Below are 19267 nucleotides of genomic sequence, written 5' to 3' on the forward strand. Positions count from 1 at the left end.
AGGAGGAGGAGGAGGAGGAGGAGGAGAAGGAGGAGGACATGACCTTGACTCTTTCTTCTCACTCTCATCCAATGAAAAAGGAGCTGGGCTGGATGCTGTCTACATTCTCACTCAGAGGTGTCAGTCTATTATTCTACTGGGTGGGAATGAGGACCAGATCCAGTCAGCTGGAATGAATTCCACCAATCTTTTCAGGTGTCTTTAATATGTAAGACTCAAACTTTAAGAAAGCCCTTTCTTCTCCCTGAATGCTGAGCAACGCTACAGGTAAGGAAAGGAGAGATCCCCACTGCTCACAGTACACAAGCCTCTACTCTCTAGAACAAAAGCTGCCTGAAGCTTGCCACTGGCACCCACTCCCCAGGACTGCCTCAGCTGAAGGTCGACATTACATCTTCAACCACAAACAGGTCACTGGCTGACCTGCCCTCCAAACCCACCACCTTCCAAGGGGGCTAATGCAATTAGAGTGGGACTAGTCTATATCAGTCATTCCTCTTCCAACTGCTGAGGTTAGGGGATTCTGGGAGAGCATGAGGTACTACTGGCGGAATCATTAGCATCTCTGAAACAGAGAACACTCTATGACTCCTCTGGAGGCAGATGACGGTGAGTGAGCGCAGAGGCTGAAGGGCTGTGTCTGAAGACACTCGTCAGCTGAATTATTAATGGACTTGCAGCACTGCTCAAGTTTCCAGTGACAGGTGGCTTGGTGAGCTGATAGTACTGAGACCAATTAAACATGACAGATTTCAAGGCAGGGCTGCAACTATGTCTTAAAACACCAGAACCCATGGCAGGAAACCCTTGGCAGGAAGCCCACAGCCTGCCTTTCTGGACACAGGCATGCTCACTGCTGGAGAGTAAGGCTTCTAGGTACCGGTTGCTGACGAAACCAACAGCACACAGATCAGACAGTCCTTCAAAAGCCTGTGGCCCTTGGACTCCACAGTCCTAGAGCCTTAAGTGTCATGGGACAGAAGTGGTCTGTGTCTAAAAAAAAAAAGAAAACCAATGTATTAGCTACTTTTATGTTACTGTGATAAAATGCATAATCAAAAGCAACTATGGAAGAAAAGATGGTTTGGTTCAAGGCTCCACAGGGATGAGACAGTCACAGCTGTGGGAGATGTGTTAACCATTGACGAACATGGTGCCAGAAGCAGGAAGCTGTGAGATCAGTCACATCTTCAACCACAAACATCAGGAAGAGAGAAAACTGAGCATGTGACCAGGTTGTGAACTCTCAAAACACACCCCTAGCAGGTGCTTTCTCCAGCAAGACTGCACCGCCTCACCAAACAGTGCCACCAGCTGAGGACCAATGGCTCAAACATCTAAGCCTCTGGAGGACATTCTCTTTTAAACCACCATAGTTCTGAAGAAGGTCATCCTCAGTAAATCTAGGCAGGATTGTGTACCTAAGGGCTTCGCAGTCTTTACTGCATTTCATGAGAGGGGAATAACACACTCACACCCGACCCCCACATGCACACACACACTACACACACACACATTCATACGTACCACACACATACACACATGCACACACGTTCCACACACACACACACACACACACATACAGACTTCCATGTTCATAGGTTCCACATCTAAATTCATTTGACTACAGACTAAAAATAGAAGGAAAAACTCTGTACCTGTATTAACTGCATGAGTTTGTTCTGTCTTTACTCTGAACAACCTAACAACGACAGACAGAGCACTGCTCTCATGCCGAGTATTATAAGTACCTTCAGATGACTTAGTGTATGGGTGGGGTGGGGGAGTGGCTAAGTCATAAGCGAAAGGGATGCCATTTTACATAAGTAAGGGACTCAGACAGCCATGGGCATTAGCATTCCTGTGTGTATGGTATGGTGGTAACTGTGTACATAACCCAAGTCTCCCAGGCTTGTTTGATCAGGAAATCCTATTTTTCTCCCCACAGCATGATCTGTAATTGGGGGTCCTTGGAACTCACTTTGAGAAGTGTAGGTATAGACCACAGACTTTTGTTTGCAGATGAAGAGGGCCAAGTACAACACAGATCCTTCTCCTAAGTTACAGGAAAAGCAGAAAAGTTGTCTCCTCCTGCGTAGATATGGGAACAGAAAGATGGGGCTGCTGTCTGTCAAAGGCTAATGTCAACATTGGAACACTCTTGCTAAATCATGGGTGGCCTTCATCTGGTACCTGTACCCTGAATGAGTGTCTTAGTTAGGGTTTTATTGCTGTGAAGAGACACCATGGCCAGCAACTCTTATAAAGGAAAATATTTAATTGGGGCTGGCTTACTCAGAGGTTTAGTCCATTATCACCATGGCAGGAAGCACAGCAGCATCCAGGCAGGCACGGTGCTGGAGAAGAAGCTGAGAGTTCTAGGTCTTGATCCACAGGCAGTAGTAGGAGACTGTGCCACACTGGGCCTAGCTTGAGTGTAAGACCTCAAAGCCCCTTCACCTGCAGTGACATACTTCCTCCAACAAGGCCACACCTCCTGATAGTGCCATTCCCTATGGCCAAGCATTCAAACACATGGATCTAAGGAGACTATTCTTACTCAAACCACAACAACAGGGTAGACCTCATTATGTACCATTATGTCCTTGCAGGCTCATGGGTCGAGTATTTGATCCCCAACTTGTTGTGTGACACTATTTTGAAGGCTGTGGGACCATTACAGGTAGGGACTGGCTGGCAGCAGTCAGGCATTAGGGGCAGGTCATACCTGCTAGTATTTCAGCCTGTTTTCTCTGCTCCTCAAACACCTCAACATAAACAAACTGCTACTAACGTTTACTCCTGCTACCATAGAAGAAGTTCCCTCTGCTATCTTGCCCTCTCTGGAATGACTGTGAAACCCCTCTGAAACTGTAAGCCAAAATACCTGTCCTCCCTGGAGTGCTCCTGACAAGTACTGTGTCATAGCATGGAGGACAGCAGACTTAGAAAAGTCTCTGCCTGGGACCAAGGTAGCCAGTGTCTGAGAAGGCCTGGGTAGTGTTTGAGCCTTTGAGCCAGAGCACACTAAGCTGGCTGACGACTTCATCCTTTTCCAAACAAATTCCATCCTCCCACCAACAATCTTTCTATAATAGAGATGGCCTCCCCAGGAGCTGCAGGGTAACAGGCAAAGGCCTCCATGCCTGCCCCTTCTAGCCAGGCCTCAGACCTGCACATCTGGCCCCTGGCCTGAACTCTCTCTCATAGCTCCAGAACCCCACACATTCCCCTTTACCTAATATGTCCTTTCTTCCTGACCAACTCTTACCTGCCTTTTAATTAATCACCTCTTCCTGGGAGTGCAAGGTCTTTCCTATGGGTTTAGAGACCTTTACCACAGCAGCAGCCTGTCACCTCTGACCTGATTTGCATTTCCATTGCTCTACAGCCTTGGCAGTAGAGATATCTATCTGCCTCTTCAGGGTTTAAAACCCACAATGCTGAAGGGTTGGTGGGCACACTGAAGGGCTGCTGGGCACACTAAAGGGCTGGTGGGCACGCTGAAGGGCTGGTGAGCACACTGAAGGGCTGGTGGGCACACTGAAGGGCTGATGGGCACACTGAAGGGCTGGTGGGCACGCTGAAGGGCTGGTGAGCACGCTGAAGGGCTGGTGAGCACGCTGAAGGGCTGGTGGGCACACTGAAGGGCTGGTGGGCACACTAAAGGGCTGGTGGGCACACTGAAGGGCTGGTGGGCATGCTGAAGGGCTGGTGAGCATGCTGAAGGGCTGGTGGGCACAATGAAAGGTTGGTGGGCACACTGAAGGGCTGGTGAGCGCACTGAAGGGCTGATGGGCACACTAAAGGGCTGGTGGGCACACTGAAGGGCTGGTGGGCACACTGAAGGGCTGGTGGGCACCCAGTAGAAGGCCAAGTGCCAGCAATCATTTCACGATTCTTGGGAAGAAAAGGCACCTGAATCATAAAAATGGAATTTAAAACCTTAATCTTTAAACGATGGCTTAATACAGCTCTCTTGGTATTTATGTTCATTCACCCCTGGAGAGAATACTGAGTAGGGAAGGGTATGACCTCAGGCAGAGAGAAGCATTAAAGCACATCTCCTCCCATGGAAAGCAGAGTTGAGACACTACACTGCATAGTGTATCTTCCCTAGCCCTTGCTGTTAGAATCTGGGGCATTGTTACAGTTTTATTGACATATAATTCACCTGTGTAAAATGTACAAGGTGGTGAATTACATTATATCCCCAGAGATGTAGATAACTGCCTACTATATAACACTTTTAGAATATTTTCCCAAGTCACCTGTCTCTGCACCCATGTTGGCCCCATCTAGGTGTTTCAGAGTGGAAACACAGCCTGACCCTTTGTGTCTGGCTTAAGGCATCTTAATGCTTCCAAGGTTCATCCATGTTGTAAAATGCACAGAACCTTCTCTTTCATGGTCAAGTAATGCTCCATTATATGACTCTATTACACTGCTTAATAATTAATTTTTAAAACATAAGGTGTTTTTTATTTATTTTTTATTTTTTTTAGAGAGAGTCTCATTATGTAGCCCTGGCTGTCTTGGAACTCACTATATAAACCATGTTGGCCATGAACTCTCAGAGATATGCATGTTTCTGCCTCTTGAACAGAGATTAAAGGTGTGTGCCACCACACACAGCACACTTTGTCTCTGTTTATCAACTGATAGGTACAGGACTATTTATTGTTTTGGCTACTATCCATAACACTAACATGAATGTCTGCACAAACATGAAAGGTTTTGTTTGGGCATGTATTTTTTCAGTTCTCTTGGATGTATACTGTAGGAGAACATTCGTATGTAATTCCATACTTGGGTCTGAGGCCTGTAGACTACTCTCCATAGAAACTCATCTGTATTCCCCTCCACAGTGACTGAGAGCATCGCCCTACATCTGCAATGCCACACAGCTGCACCACACTTATCACACTAGCTGTTGCCCTGTTTTTATCAAGCTGTCTGAGAGGTGGCATTGGTCTCACGTAGATTTGATTGGCATTTCCCTGGTGGCTAATACTGTGCTTCACGTCATGAGCTTTTGGTCATTTGGATGTCTCTCCTGACACCTCTAATGTACCCCAGTGTAATGTACCCCAGCCCCAGGACTTCCTTAGATAGCTGTACCCTCTCTAAGGGCTGCAAGGTTCAGCTCCAGCATCCCTCCCAACAGGTGGAGCCACCCACTAGCACCTGCAGAGACCACTCTGTAGCTGACTGAGATGATGACAACCCCAAAGAGGGAGCTGGTGCAGCCTGCTGTCATCTATGAGCTTCCAGGAGCTGGTGAGGCAGAAGGCAGAGAGGAGTGAGGGTGGGTGTTGCTAGTTCTCAAGAACTTTACAATTGAGCCCTGAGACAGCAGGTGGGATCAAATGATGATTTTTTTTTTTAGTCAGGAGCAAAGTGCTTCAGGAACTTCCAGGAACTCCAGGAAAGATGGGCCTGCATCTGAGGGGGTGAAGTGCCCGTGATCTGGAGCTGGTGGAGGACATGCCTGGCTAGGAATCCCTAGAGGCAGGAAGATGGTACCTGAGGCTGCCTGAAGGAAACAGACAAAAGTTGCACTACAGAGAATGTGGATAGATACACTCGAGTCCATCACAGTTCTCGGTGAACACCATTTCAGGCTGTGGAGAGAGGGAAATGCAGGGAGGGAAAATGGACAGACCAAGGTGAAACCAGAGCACAAGGGCCTGCATGCTGACCCAGGCATGGCTCTGTCCTCCATGCTGCAAAGGATGAGGCAGAGGAGATCCAAACGATGGCAGAACTGTCAGGGTTTGCTCTGCTCAGAGCCTACAAATCCAACACCATCACCAAGGCCTCTCTCAGTGTGTGCATTTCCTCCGTTCCCTTTACTACGGCCTGAGCAGACGGACAAGGACAGCCTCCCATGGGTAGCCTGTTACTTCCCAATCCATCACTACGAGCCTCTGACTGTACATACAGGCATTTAATGCCAACACTACTCAGTCACCCAGAACTGGAAAAAACTGGCTATGAAGATCTTGTAACCCTGCTCCTATTTCTAGCCAGTCTTCTGTGTCACCCAGTGTCTTGCCTTAGTATCTGTAGGATGGTGAGCAGTTTCAGCCAGTCCTGGCTCCACATCGTCACTAACACCTCAGGAGCTTGAACAGCTGTGACTTTGCAGCCAGCTGTTCTGAGCAGAGGAGATACATAGCATTTAGCTATAGATAGCATGGCTATTTCTGCGGCAAAACTCACAAATCAGCAGTCACAAAAATGGCCTTGGAATTGCCGCAGCAGGAAAATGCATCCGTGTGAGCTCCACTCCAGTCATTGCCATGCTCTGCCCTCAGCTGTAGCCACACATCAACCATGCAAGTTAGAAATAGGTACTTCCTCTTTAAAAGACTGCCCCGCCCTGTGAGTGTGAGAATTCTCTACACTGAGTGTCACTAAAGATGTTAGACATCATTGTGGGGGAAAGGAAATGTGCTGTGCTGGATGCGTGGCCCTCCTTTTAGATTTATGATTTTGAACAAATTCTGTAAAATGGGAACACTATTTATCCTGCTCATCCTTCATGGCTCTCAGCAAACAGAGGCAGCAATGCAGAGATGTCCAGAGAGGGGTCAGCACCAAGCAGGGCCAAGAAAATGCTGCTGGAAACTGGTGAGGCATGGAAGAGGTTCTGCGAGGGTAGAGGGCCTCGCTCATAAGAAAGCAAGGATTCAGGGGGTCAACTGTGTAACCTGTTACAATGGGGGTGGGGCGGCAGTGGGGGGTGATCGAGAACAGGGCTCCGGGTCAGAAGGCCTCATTTTCAACCCTGGACACACATGTACAGGTTGTGACACATGGATGTCTTACTTTTGTCTTTCTGTACCTCTGCTTCCTCACCTGTAATGTGGGGATTAGAACACTGTTGGCCTCATGGAGTTGGGCTAACATCTGAGAGTTTGGGACAGTGACTGTCCTGTGTGATGCAGTCACTAAGTACACATTGTCATTGCTACAAAAAAGGTTCTGCCCACCATTAATCTAAGCTGGAGCAGGGAACAGAGGGCTTTGGGGTCACTGTTGGCATCAGCCCTCACTAGGATGGCGCTGTGAGCCTTCTCAAAATAAAGAAGAGCTGAAAGCCGGGGTGACACTGCCATGTTCTCCTTCTTTCTTTGCTTAGAGGCTTGGAACTGATATCACCCTGGAGAGGCCCTAAAATCCTTAGACATAACAACAACAACAACAACAACAACAACAACAACGGTGTTAGAGGTAGTTCACACAGGGGTATGCAGCACAGAGCTATATAGTACTTTATTTAAGGTTTATGCAAATTTGTTCATCACCAAAGGCCAATCAGGAATGCACACCACAATGGAGAGAGACTTCTGGCCAGGTAGTGAGCATTGGGTGGGTTTACTTCATATCCAAACAGTCCTGAAGCAAACATGACTCTCATTTAGCAATGAGGAACATAAACAGATTGTCCGGTGCCAGGACACGATGTCAATCTTGACTGTCAAACTGCTTGGATTGCAAAGCACCTAGGACACTGGCTATGCACACTCTGGCTGTGTAGAGAAGGCCTGGCCCAGATGTGGGCACCACCATTCCGTAGGCTGGGGCCCTGCCAGCGCCAGAATCTTCTCCCTCTGCTTCTCAGCCACAGACCAACTTGGCCCCAACCCCCTGCCTGATGTGACATGCTGAACCTAAGAGCCCAAATAAGCCTTCCCTCCCCTGAGTTGCTCCTCTCAGTACCTGGTCACACATAAGCCCCTCTTCCTGTCGAAGCTGGGTTTCTCTTTTATGAATTCAGAAGCAGTTACATTCTGCAAACTGAACCTTTCCTTTGAGTTCTAGTGAAAATAATTTTAGGATATGTCATCCGAAAGCCCTGCCTGAGGTAAAGAGGAATGCAGATGGCGGTGGCCCTGTCCCTGGGGCCCTGGTAGAAACAGGCAGGTCACAGAGGAGGAATGTGAGAAAGGCAGCGGAAGCTGGGGCCCTTCCTGCTGAGCTGGCAGATGGCTGCTGGGACAAAGAGGAAAATTAATTTTCCTGAATGGCACAGAGTTATAGCAGCTGACATCTGCAGGAAGAAGGCTTGGCCAGCCCTGGGGAGGGAAGAGGGACCCTATGAAGGGCTTTTCCCCCTACTGTAAGAATTCTGTAGGCATCAAAAGATCTGGAAATGCTGTAAGCAAATGTGACCAACACCATCAGGAAAGAGACAGTGTCTTAAGTGGTCTAAAGAGAGAGTGTCTTAAGTGTCTAGTGGGCTCTAAAACACATCTATACCATGAAAATCAGTTGCTCAACCTCTAGCATTATAAGCATTTCATGTTTAAGCAACTCTGCAGTAGACAGTAATCACAGGCAAATGTCTGCTGTTTTAAAGGCCCTAAAGGATTACAAACAGGTCACCGAGTTGCATTGGCTCTTTGGGCCCAATACCCTTACTTTTCCAGTACTTACCCAGCATTCATGCCTGGCATTCCTTAAGACACATGACAATTATTAATTCAGACAGCATCTTCATGAGAAAAATACTGATATAGATAACATCCAGAATACACTTGGGTTAAATGGCTAGGTCAAAGTCATGCAAGTAGGTAAGTGGACAGGCTAGAGTTCAAGACCAGGCAGTCTGACTCCAGCTTCTGCCTTGACTTCCCCACTGGGTTCAGCAATAGTCTGAGAAAAGAGAAGGAGTAACCCAGCTTCCAAAATGGCAGCTGGGCTCTTCCCCTATAAGAGCTAAGAGCTCCCTCCCACCCCCTGCCCCAACTCTCAGAACCTCCCAGCAGCCCAGGCTCTCCAAGGCCACTGGAGAACAAAGTCACACCAGAATTCTGTGCTCTGAAGCCCGAGGTTTTCAAGACCTCTGTAGATTAGTCTAGACCAGTGCTTCTCAACCTTCCTAGCACTACAACCCTTTAATACAGTTCCCCCAACCATAAAATTATTTTATTGGTACTTCATAACTGTAATTTGGCTACTATTATGAATCATAATGTAAATATATGATATGCAGGATATCTGATATCTAATCCCTGTGAAAGGTGTTTGACCCCAAAAGGGGTTCTGACTCACAGGCTAAGAACCACTGGTCTAGACACACAGGTATCTAGGGTTCTCCTTCATTTTTATTCCTATATAAAATTCAAGTTAAATGACGACTGAGGCACTTAGTTGGTCTCCAAGCAGCCACAGAAAACAGAAAACCCTTGGAAGGTATGCCAAGTGCCACATGGGCTTGAATTCCAGCTGTCAGGAAGCTCTGGGGAGCAGGAATCCTAGAATTAACAGCGACCGAAAGGCACTTCTCATACCTGGCAGCAAACCTGGATGGCATCTGTCCTGCACAGGCAGTGGGGAGGGGAGAGGGCAGCATGGTGGGGTTGATGGCCTGGGGAAAGGTGACAGGACTTGCTTTATGGTCCTGTGGGGATGGCCAAGCCAGTCCATCAACCAGAGAAATTGACAGAACCACAGGAAATCTGATTCTATCTTATCTTTCAAATAGAGAAGAGAATACAAATGAGGCATGGAAAACAGGGGGCTGTGCAGTGGGCAGCCATGTCTTGGTAAGCCTTAACAGACCCAAACCTCTGTTATCTTGAAGTCCTTGCACCCAGCACAAGTGGATGGCCCTGGCTACCCATCAGGACCATGAATGATCGACCTTCCTGCCCAGCAGGGCTTAAGCATAGGCTCGTGGAGGTGAGTGTCGCTGTGAATGTGTGTACACACTTTTGTGTATCTGGAACGGACCAGGCAGTCTCCAGGAAGCCAGGACGGGACTCAGGAAATATACTTAGAGCAGTGGCTATGGGAAGAAGACAATCAGCCCCAGGAAAGGACAACCCTCTGGAGGGAGGAGTGCAGACATGATCCATGTGACCTCAGAGGATACAAATGAGGATGATAAGCAGCAGACACAGGAAAGCAGACTTTCAGATTTAACCCAGAGAAAGGTATTCCCATGAACTTGTCTAGCAATCAAATAATGGACTGCTTCAGAAGTGACCAGGTCCTCATAGTGGAAAGTGATTAGGCAGAGGCCTGGCAAATCATGGATGTTGTAGGGGAGGTTCTAACAGGAGAAAAGACATTCTCAGGTATCTATGGAGAGAGGGAGCCCGGCCTGGTGGCTCACACCTGTAATCCTAGTGCTAGATCCTAGAGGCAGGATAATTGCTGCAAGTTTGAGGCCATCCAGAGATACAAAATGAGCTCTTAACCAGCTGTACTACAGAGCCTGGGCTACTCTCTCTCAAAAGAAAGGATATCTATCAATCCATCTTTCCTGTTCTAAGAAAAAAAGAAAGAATGCTGAATAGGAAGGAAATACTTGAGTTGCTCTACCCAAATCTACTTCCCACCTCCTCCTCCTCCAACAGTCGGGGGGGGGGCATCAGATAGCTCAGCGGCAGGAGGGAGGCAGGAAGGCAAAGCACCAGCAGTTGCCATCTCCAGACTGTGACACACCAGCACCCCCTCCACGGGAAAACCCACGCTGGAGCTGAGCATACACCCAAACTTTGACACCAGGAGGGAAAGATTACAGAAAAGATTTCACTTTGGGGGGAAAGAAAAAGCCAAATGGGATTTCTGAGAGAGGCTTCTACCCATAGCAAATCCTTTCACCTTGGAAGACTGAAGATGGGAGGACAGGCAGATGAGGGGACAGATGGATAAGATGCAGCTGGATAGACAGACAGGCAGATGAAGGGACAATCAGATAATAATGCGGACGGATGGACAGCAAACAGGTAGATGAGGGGACAAACAGATGGATAAGATTCAGGTGGATGGACAGAAATTATTATAATGCATCCATAACAGTAAGAGATGTTTTAATCCAAGGCACACTGCACACATAACAATGCCCTCTGGTAGACAGTATACATGGCCTAGCTGGGTACAGTTTATATTCAAGCCCTCAGCACTGAGATTTCCTGATGTTCCTACTCCCAGGAATAAGTGAGACCAGTCATGTACAACATTCTAATACTACACTGACCAAAGCACCACCAGAGAGCAGAGTGTGCTGTGAGGAAAAGCAATCAAAATTGTTTTGCTACAGAGACATGGAAAGGCTGAAGCAGAAATCTGGCTCTCTCAAATGACCAAGGAGAGGTGTGAGGCCATTATATAAGGCCCAGACACCAGGGCAGAGACTAGAATGCTATTAATTGTTCTAATGAAAGACCATTATCCCTGCATGGAACTACATACTACAAATCCCAAAAGGGGACTCATTTCCCCAGGATGCAAGCTAACTGGATATTAGGGTACCAGGCCTCTTAAATCTAGTTTCTTTATTCAGGAAGCACAGAGAAGAGCCGAGGAACGTCCTCTACCTAGAGGTCAGAGACCTAGGACATTCTTAGTATCAAAGCTGAGCTGGCAGTGAAGTTTGGGGCCCATGCCCATATGCATGATGGGCATCAATGGGCCCAGGTCTGCACAGGCATCTTTGCATCAGTGGATGGGAGAGGATGAGAAGCAGAGATCACGTGGCTGCTGCTCTCCCTGACCTTCTGATGGGCTCCTCTCCTCCGTTCCTCCCCATCAGGCCTCAACCTTCCCAAAGCATCTTCAGACCAATTGAAAGATGCTCATATAAGACTAACACAGGCAAGCTTCAGTGTATGGAGGGTCTGGTGACGTACTCTTTATTTTCTTCTAGAATTACATTCGTGGAAGAGAATTTTGCTTGGTCTGGTGCTTTCTTATTACTTAAGTCTGAGGGTTACTTGGAAAAGCATCTAATGGAATATTTAAAACTTGTCAATCGAAATCAACAACTGTTTCAAGAATAGGAGAAAACATCTGAAAAACCAAAACAAGTCAGTGTGGCCTCAGAAACCACCAGCATAGAATCTGAGATCAGCTAGCTAACTGAGGTATCCAAGAGCCCAGGCCAAGCGTGGCAGCAAGAGCCAGCTTTATACCAGATCCACCCGGCAGTGGCCAAGCTCCATCTGGCATACCAGTATGCTCTGTTTGGCTAGTAAATTGCTTGCTTAATTGTTAATATTTAAACATTCCCAACAGAGATTTCTAATCTCCTTAAAAGAAAAATCAGATGTGACAACACTGGGCTAATATTCATGTAAAAAATCAAACAACAACACCCACTCCAAAAACAATACCCAAACCAAAAAACCATTCAACAACCAGGTCATAGAAAGAATTTCAATCAATTTCTTTCCTTCCCTTTTCCTTCGTGATTCATTTTTCCCCCTTAAATCTTCAAGAACTTGTATTACTTCCTGGAGGTATTTTCCTGAAATTATACTGTTTCAGGTTGTATCCTGAGTTATGATTCATAGAAGGCTCCTCCTGCCTGTTACAGTAAGTTACATTCACCAGATTATCATTTGTTTTTATCAAACATTGGGCATTTATCAGATATTTCTCTCATTTTATAGCAACAACCAATAGTTCATGCCCTCTGATCTTTGGTGTGGGACTGGGGATCTTGCAGCCTGGTCTGTACAGGTGGCTGGTCACATACAGTCCTGCTCTGTGCCCCGCAGAGCTCCCTGGGTTCTGGCTAGTAAAGGCAGATCCAACAGCTGCCATGTCACTTCCTTTGGAGCAAAAACGCTTGAGGACTCTACTTCTCCTTGTATGAGAAGTGCATCATTTGATCATATATGATGCTTAAACCTTAGACCACAGCCAAGGGAACATGAGCAATGTCTGGACAGATGACTGTAGCGTGTAGACACTCTAGTCCTCCCAAGCCCTACTAACATCTTGGCAGGAGAAACAGTTCAAAGAAATGTGGGTGCCCCTCCTCCACTATGGTTACTCCTTCTAAACGGTCAGATCCATTTTTATTCCTCTGCCTTGCTTCAACAGTATCTACCAGTTCTCTGAAGGCTGAATACCAATGAACGACAACTACACTATTATGAACATAAAACTCTCTTTCACTGACAGCCTGAGTGCTGGCGTCATGTTCCCTTTTTTATGGTTCCAAGTTCACGAGCCTTGGGCCAGTGGAGATAGCGTGGTACTGGCAGCAGAGAAAGGGTTTCCGTTGCAGACACTGGGTTTCATTTTATTAAGGGAGGCAGTAATTATTTTCACAGGACCAAGGGGAATGAAGTGGAGGCAGAGAAACTGTCACATGCATGGCACCTTTCTCCACGGTGACTGACATTAACGAGGTCCCAGGAGCATCTGTGAATTGAGTCCATCAGGATGGGTCACAGGCGGGGACACAGCAGACATCAGGACAGCTGTTATATGGTAAGCAGCTCTAGGTCCTGCGTGAGTTCCTTCTCTCACATGCAGTGATCCAAAAGTTCCACGGATGGGGACAGCTGGGAGAGCCAAGTTCCCTAAAGATCACACTGACATACTCATCTCCTAGATGGGAAAGGGGGACATGGCGAACTCAGCTACTCTCAGAGAGGAGTGGTCCAGAGACTGTAATCAATAGTAAAAGGCTTGTATAGTCACAAGGCACTGAACTCAAAACCAAGCTCAGTCTGAACACCTGTTGTCTTTGTACTCACCAATTCTGCTAACCTGGAGGTATAGGGACTGGGAACTGAATCTCCATGTCATTTTGTCACCTGAAGAAACCTGTGTTTGAGGTGGCCATGGAGCCATCAAGAGGCATCCTTTGTACATAGCCCATTGCATTGAACTCAGTCCTTTCTGCATGCTGTCTGTCACACATGCCATTGTGATTCAACTATGTTATCTTCCCCTCCCCCAGCATGCACAGGCAGGTGTACACACACACACACACACACACACACACACACACACACACACACACACACACACACCTCTCCAACCTTTTATGCTGCCTAGGTTGCTAATACAGCTCATTCAGTGAGATATTTATTTGACAAATGAAAACAGGCTTTAAGACAGCCTTCTGCTGTGTAGAAGTTATAACATTTGCCCAGACCCTCTTCCCAGATAAGCGACCTGGAGAAGGACTTCCCTGCTAGGCTATAAGCCTCTGGAGGACAAGGTCCAGTTTCTTTGCATAACCAGACCTTCCACAAATGCCTAATTAAGTTTTCTATTTGAGCTCAGAGCCCAACGCTGTAAGTGCATTTCTTGGCTAATACAACCAGCAGAGAGATGGAAGGAGGAAGGAACAAAGTCCACCCAGTTCTTTGCATTTTGGAGGCAGACGATACACCCGACGGCGACTTGGCCAAGTTTATAGTCCCTACAGCAGAACATCTTTGTGGCTCACCAAGGCAGACCTCTGACCTGTGGCTCTGGCAGGCTGCTGACACCTGTTTCCACCTGTTTCTCACAGCTATAGTGGGAGAGCTGAGGCTGGGATACATCCCAAAGCTTCTTTAGCTCATGGTTCTGGAAACTTAAATGGATGGCACCATTTTTGGCTGGGATCTGGTAAGGACCTCGGGGCAGAGAGAGAGAAAGAAAGAGAGAGAGTGAGAGAGAGAGAGAGAGGGAGGGAGGGAGGGAGGGAGGGAGGGAGGGAGGGAGGGAGAAACCCTAAAACAGAAAGCCAGATGGGAGGGTCCAGGTCTGTTCTTCTGTGTCAACCATCTCATGAGAACTAAGTGAAGAGTTCCACTAGAAGCATTCTAATTCCTTGACAGGGCGGCACTTCAGTGACCTAAAGGCCTCTCTTGAGGCCCTACCTCTTAAGTGCCCACTACCTCTTATAAGGCCACATTAGAGAGTGACAATGCAGCCAGCCTATGAACCCTTAGGAACAAATCACACCTAAGCAACAGACAGTTGTTCTTTCTTACATTTTACCTGCCTTGACCTCCCTACAATATAATCTAGAAAACTTCAAAATTCCTAATAGCAGTGACTCCTGTGGCACATACACACAGGGCCAAAAGAGAAATTGAGAAGAGTGTTTCCCATAGGTGGTCTTTTTGTTGTTGTTGTTTTTCAAGACAGAGTTTCTCTGGCCTGGCTGTCCTGGAACTCAACTTTGTAGACCAGGCTAGCCTCGAACTCAGAAATCCACCTGCCTCTGCCTCCCAAGTGCTGGGATTAAAGGCAAGCGCCACCACCACCAGGCCCATAGGTGGTCTTTAAAAAGAAAAATCTCATGAGAAAGCCAGAAAAATCTCATGAGAAAGCCATTTCTATAAGAAGACCATGGGGCAGGTGAGATGGCTCAGCGGGTAAGAGCACTGACTGCTCTTCCGAAGGTCCTGAGTTCAGATCCCAGCAACCACATGGTGGCTCACAACCATCTGTAATGGGATCTGATGCCCTCTTCTGGTGTGTCTGAAGACAGCTACAGAGTATTAAGCCGGAGTGAGCGTGCAGGGCCAGAGCGAGCAGGGCTGTCCTGAGTTCAATTCCCAGCAGCCACATGATGGCTTATGGCCATCTGTACAGCTACAGTGTACTTATACACCTAAAATAAATCAATCTTTTTTTAAAAAAAAAAAGAAGACCATGGCCAGCCCACCCATTGCCTGGGTGGCATCCTCATCATTCAGCACATGTCTCCAGTGCAGCTGGCCCTTCCCTGATGGCCCTGCCCCCTCATTCTGTCAATTATACTTTCAGGAGTGCTCATCATGGTCCTGCCCTCTCATCCTGTTAATTACACTTTCAGGAGAGCTTGTCACTCACCACACTGATTCCCAACCTTTGGGTGGTGACTTTGGAAGTCTTGTATCAGATAGCCTGCACATCAGATATTCACATTACAATCCATAACAGTAGCAAGATTATAGTTGTGAAGTAGCAACAAAAAAAAATTTATGGTTGGGGTCACCACAATGTGAGGAGCTGTATCAAAGGTCACAGCTCTAAGAAGGTTGAGAACCACTGACTTAAGATGTGGTGGACCTTGTTTTAGGATTCAGTAATGGTGAAGCCCTGGTGACTTGGTGGGAGAGGGCCTTGGGGCCATGTTTTCAGACGCAGGAAGCCTTCACATTCTACCCATGCTCATCTCTCAGCAGTACATGCAGATGTCAGACCTCCCAGGTCCTGTGACTTTGGATGGCACCTGGATGCTCCTAGCTTACACAGAGGACTCAGTTGTCACATGGAGACAACCACATCAACAACAGCTTTCATGTGGGTTCTCTTAGATAAACACTTTTTCCTTTTACGTAGCTTCACAATAGACACTTCACCTGAGGCAGTTCTATCCCTGACCTTTTTAAAGCCCTGCCTACAGTACTGCCTCCTGGCCAGACTGGTTGCTAGCCAGTTTTCTTTCAAAAGATCTCCAAGGAAAAAGTCGGCAGGTCCCCACTCTTTCACTCAGATTTAATACTACCAGAAATTGGTTGGCACAATCTCAGCTTATTTCTTAAAGACACACAAGGACAGACCAGGGCCCAGAAATTCATCTGCTGGTGTCAGGGATGGGGGAGAACTGATTTTTTTCTCTTCATGTCCTAGTTTACAAATGAGGGAAGGGGTGGATGGCTGATAGAAAGAGAGGCCACCCATATCCTAGTGAACAACGAATGTATGTCAGTCAGGAAGCTTTCCAGAAGTACCAGTCACATGAGCATCCTGACACAAGACAATGTAGAGAGACACAGAAGGGCAGTAAGTGAGATGTCTCACGTCAGCTGAGGAACTGGCAGTCTGAACCAAGGGAACACATAACTGCACAGCTCTAAGCTAGCACAAGCAGGTAAGCCTTACAAAGAAAAAGACTGAAAATGACATTTTCAGATTGAATGGCATGATGCCTGGGACTGAATCCTCTGTGGGAGACGAAAGGATGCAGAGAAGAAACAGGACTAGCTGTCTGTCATTCATCATGCTGAAACCCGATGGACTAGCCAGAACACGAAGGTGCAGTCCATGTCTCTATGTGTTAAAAGTTCACCAGAATAAAAGAAAAAAAAGAATTGTTCAGGAAACTAGCAATTTTTGACAAAGACTGAGTGTGGCCCAGGGTGCTCATAGCCTATTGTTCTGTGACCCAAACTTAATTCTCAAGAATGTATAACGGGGTCGGCTGGGTCTGGCTGTGCATGTCTGTGATGGCAGACCTGGAGAGGCTAAAGCAGAGGGATCACAATTCTGAGGCTAGCCTGGGTTTTCTCAAGACTCTGTAAAAGAAGAAAGTTCATTTACCCGTTGAAAAATTTACAGATTAAATAAACAAACAAAAAGCCAACAACACAATCCTTGTGTAAGTAATAAAAAGTATTTTATTTCTTTTTAATAATTATCTTCTGTTTGTCTGTTGTCTGACTGGCTTGACCAGGGGCTGTCTACATATCCCAAGCTCACCTCAAACTTGCTTTGTAGCCTAGGCCAAAAATGGACCTACTATCTTCCTGTCTTAGCCTTCCAAGTACTGAGATAGGTGTGCACCACCACAGCACAGGGCATTTATTCTACAAATTTAGTCCAGGGGGGAAGACACACTATGGTTCAAATCTGAAACTAACATCTCTGTAGTCCCAAGGACAAGAGCCATGCTCTGGGCTCTGGAAGCAAGCAGAGTAGCCAGCTCATCTTCCACAGGGAAACAGGACAAGCATCTAGGCACAGGCAGCAGATGGATGGCAGGCTGGTGTGTGGAGACAGGGGCTGGCACCTGTGAGAGTTCTCCCCTGCCCCCCCAACCCCACCCCTTCCCAGTCTCCTCCACAGAGATCACACGGGACACTGTCTTCTCTGTTACCCTCTGGGTTTCTACTACCCTCTTGGGATATTAAAACTTTCCTGTCCCTGTAGACTGGTCATTAATATGGTGGGCTTCTGTTCTACAAATACCTTGCCTTGTTTAAGGCATGTAGTAAAGGAAAATCTGGTGTGTGCAAGTGTGAGAGTGATGGCTTTAGGGGAGGAAGGGGAGGGGGAACATGGAATCTGCACAATGTCAGTAACAAGGAAGCTAAGAGTCCTAGCTTTTCAATTTCCCCTAACAAGGCAGGCAGGCTCTTAGGGCAGGTAAGAGCTTCCTCAGTCACAGAGGTGTCCAGCACTAACGTTACCCTAGCCCCAATTCTACACACAAGGAAACAAGGGCTGGGTGCTAAGTGACTGCTCTAGCACTGCAGGACTCTTTAAGGGCTCTGCTAGGACTCAGGGGTGGGGTGGAACACTGCCAGCTATTTTGTTCTGTGCCAGGAAGTATAAACACATTATCTAATTTAATCCTCCATCAAGTCTGCTATAAGTAGTATTATAATCAGCTAGACAAACTAGCTTCAGAGAAAGTACCTAAATCTCAAGATCACGAAGATCTCAAGATCTCACTCAGGAAGTGAGATCTGCCATGTCCTCCCTTCCTAGCCAGCATGCTCCTGACAGCCTTGTTCCAGTCTTAGGAAGGGAACAAGCTAAGTGCCAAGAGGCTGGACAGACACGTTCATCCGAGCATCCGGAGGAGGGGAGGCTGGCACAGGGCTGGCTGCTGAGAGAGCAGCCACACTGCTGTGGCCATGGCTTCACAGTGTGCCATGGTGTTCTAGGATGCCGGCCTTAGGGCTGGAGAATGCACCAGAGGTTGTGGCCCCTACTCACAAAGCTGCCATGCTGAGGCCCTCAGGCAGTCAGCTCCAGGACAAAGTGACCTTCACTGGCTGCTGCCTGCTACTCAAGCTCCAGTTTTCTCTCTGACAACTGCAGGAGAAGCCCAAGACCTGAAGCTAAGTCACTGCCAGGCTGCCTGCCACTGTGGTCCTCAATGTGCTGGGCCAGCTTAGTGCCTAGCTCCTGCGGGGTGGTCTTCTTTGGGCTAAGCATGCTGAGGAGCCACACTCACTCTAGCTCTGGTTACCCTGTATGTTCCACTTCCATACTCTTTGTTCCTACCCAGGCTCCTGAAGGAAAGCCAGGTCACTCCCTTCTGCTGAAAGGGATATTCTTTCCAAACTAACAACAAATAACTCTAGTTTAGGTATGTCCACACACTGTCTAGAGCACACTTATCATGCAAATCAGTTATCTGTTGCTAACCTGAAGTTCCGCAACACTGGTGTCCTGTTTTAGGTGGCACCTGATAAAGTCAGGGGTCAGAAAGGAGTTCATGAGACACAGATGACAGACAGACAGATGATAGGCAGACAGACAGATAGATGATAGACAGACAGACCTTCCTGCACACACATGAAAAACACAGAGGATCCTGTGAATTGCAGCACATCCCACAGCTAATCTGCTTCTGAGTCCAACCTGATGTTATTGCCTTTATATCAGTTGCTTTAGCTGTCCCTATGACCTCATGCTAACTTCTGCAGGAAGCACAGAGAGGAGGCCCAACTGTTTCCTGGACTTCTAATGCACTCATAGGAAGCCATCCCACATGGCTTGTAAACGTCAAGTGTGG

At 47.3% G+C, this 19267-nt stretch overlaps 1 protein-coding gene and 1 long non-coding RNA gene across 2 annotated transcripts in view; both read right to left on the reverse strand.

Moving 5' to 3' along the window:
* Xxylt1 (xyloside xylosyltransferase 1) overlaps positions 1-19267 on the reverse strand; it is a 139787-nt gene that overhangs the window by 34204 nt on the left and 86316 nt on the right. The window lies entirely within an intron of this gene.
* On the reverse strand, positions 13028-14008 carry LOC116085793. The gene is made up of 2 exons (XR_004116727.1): positions 13509-14008; positions 13028-13359 (listed from the first exon to the last, which is right to left on the reverse strand). It is a non-coding gene; the product is annotated as an uncharacterized LOC116085793 (long non-coding RNA).

The sequence above is a fragment of the Mastomys coucha genome, unplaced genomic scaffold, assembly GCF_008632895.1.
Source record: "Mastomys coucha isolate ucsf_1 unplaced genomic scaffold, UCSF_Mcou_1 pScaffold12, whole genome shotgun sequence".
Classification (NCBI taxonomy): domain Eukaryota; kingdom Metazoa; phylum Chordata; class Mammalia; order Rodentia; family Muridae; genus Mastomys; species Mastomys coucha.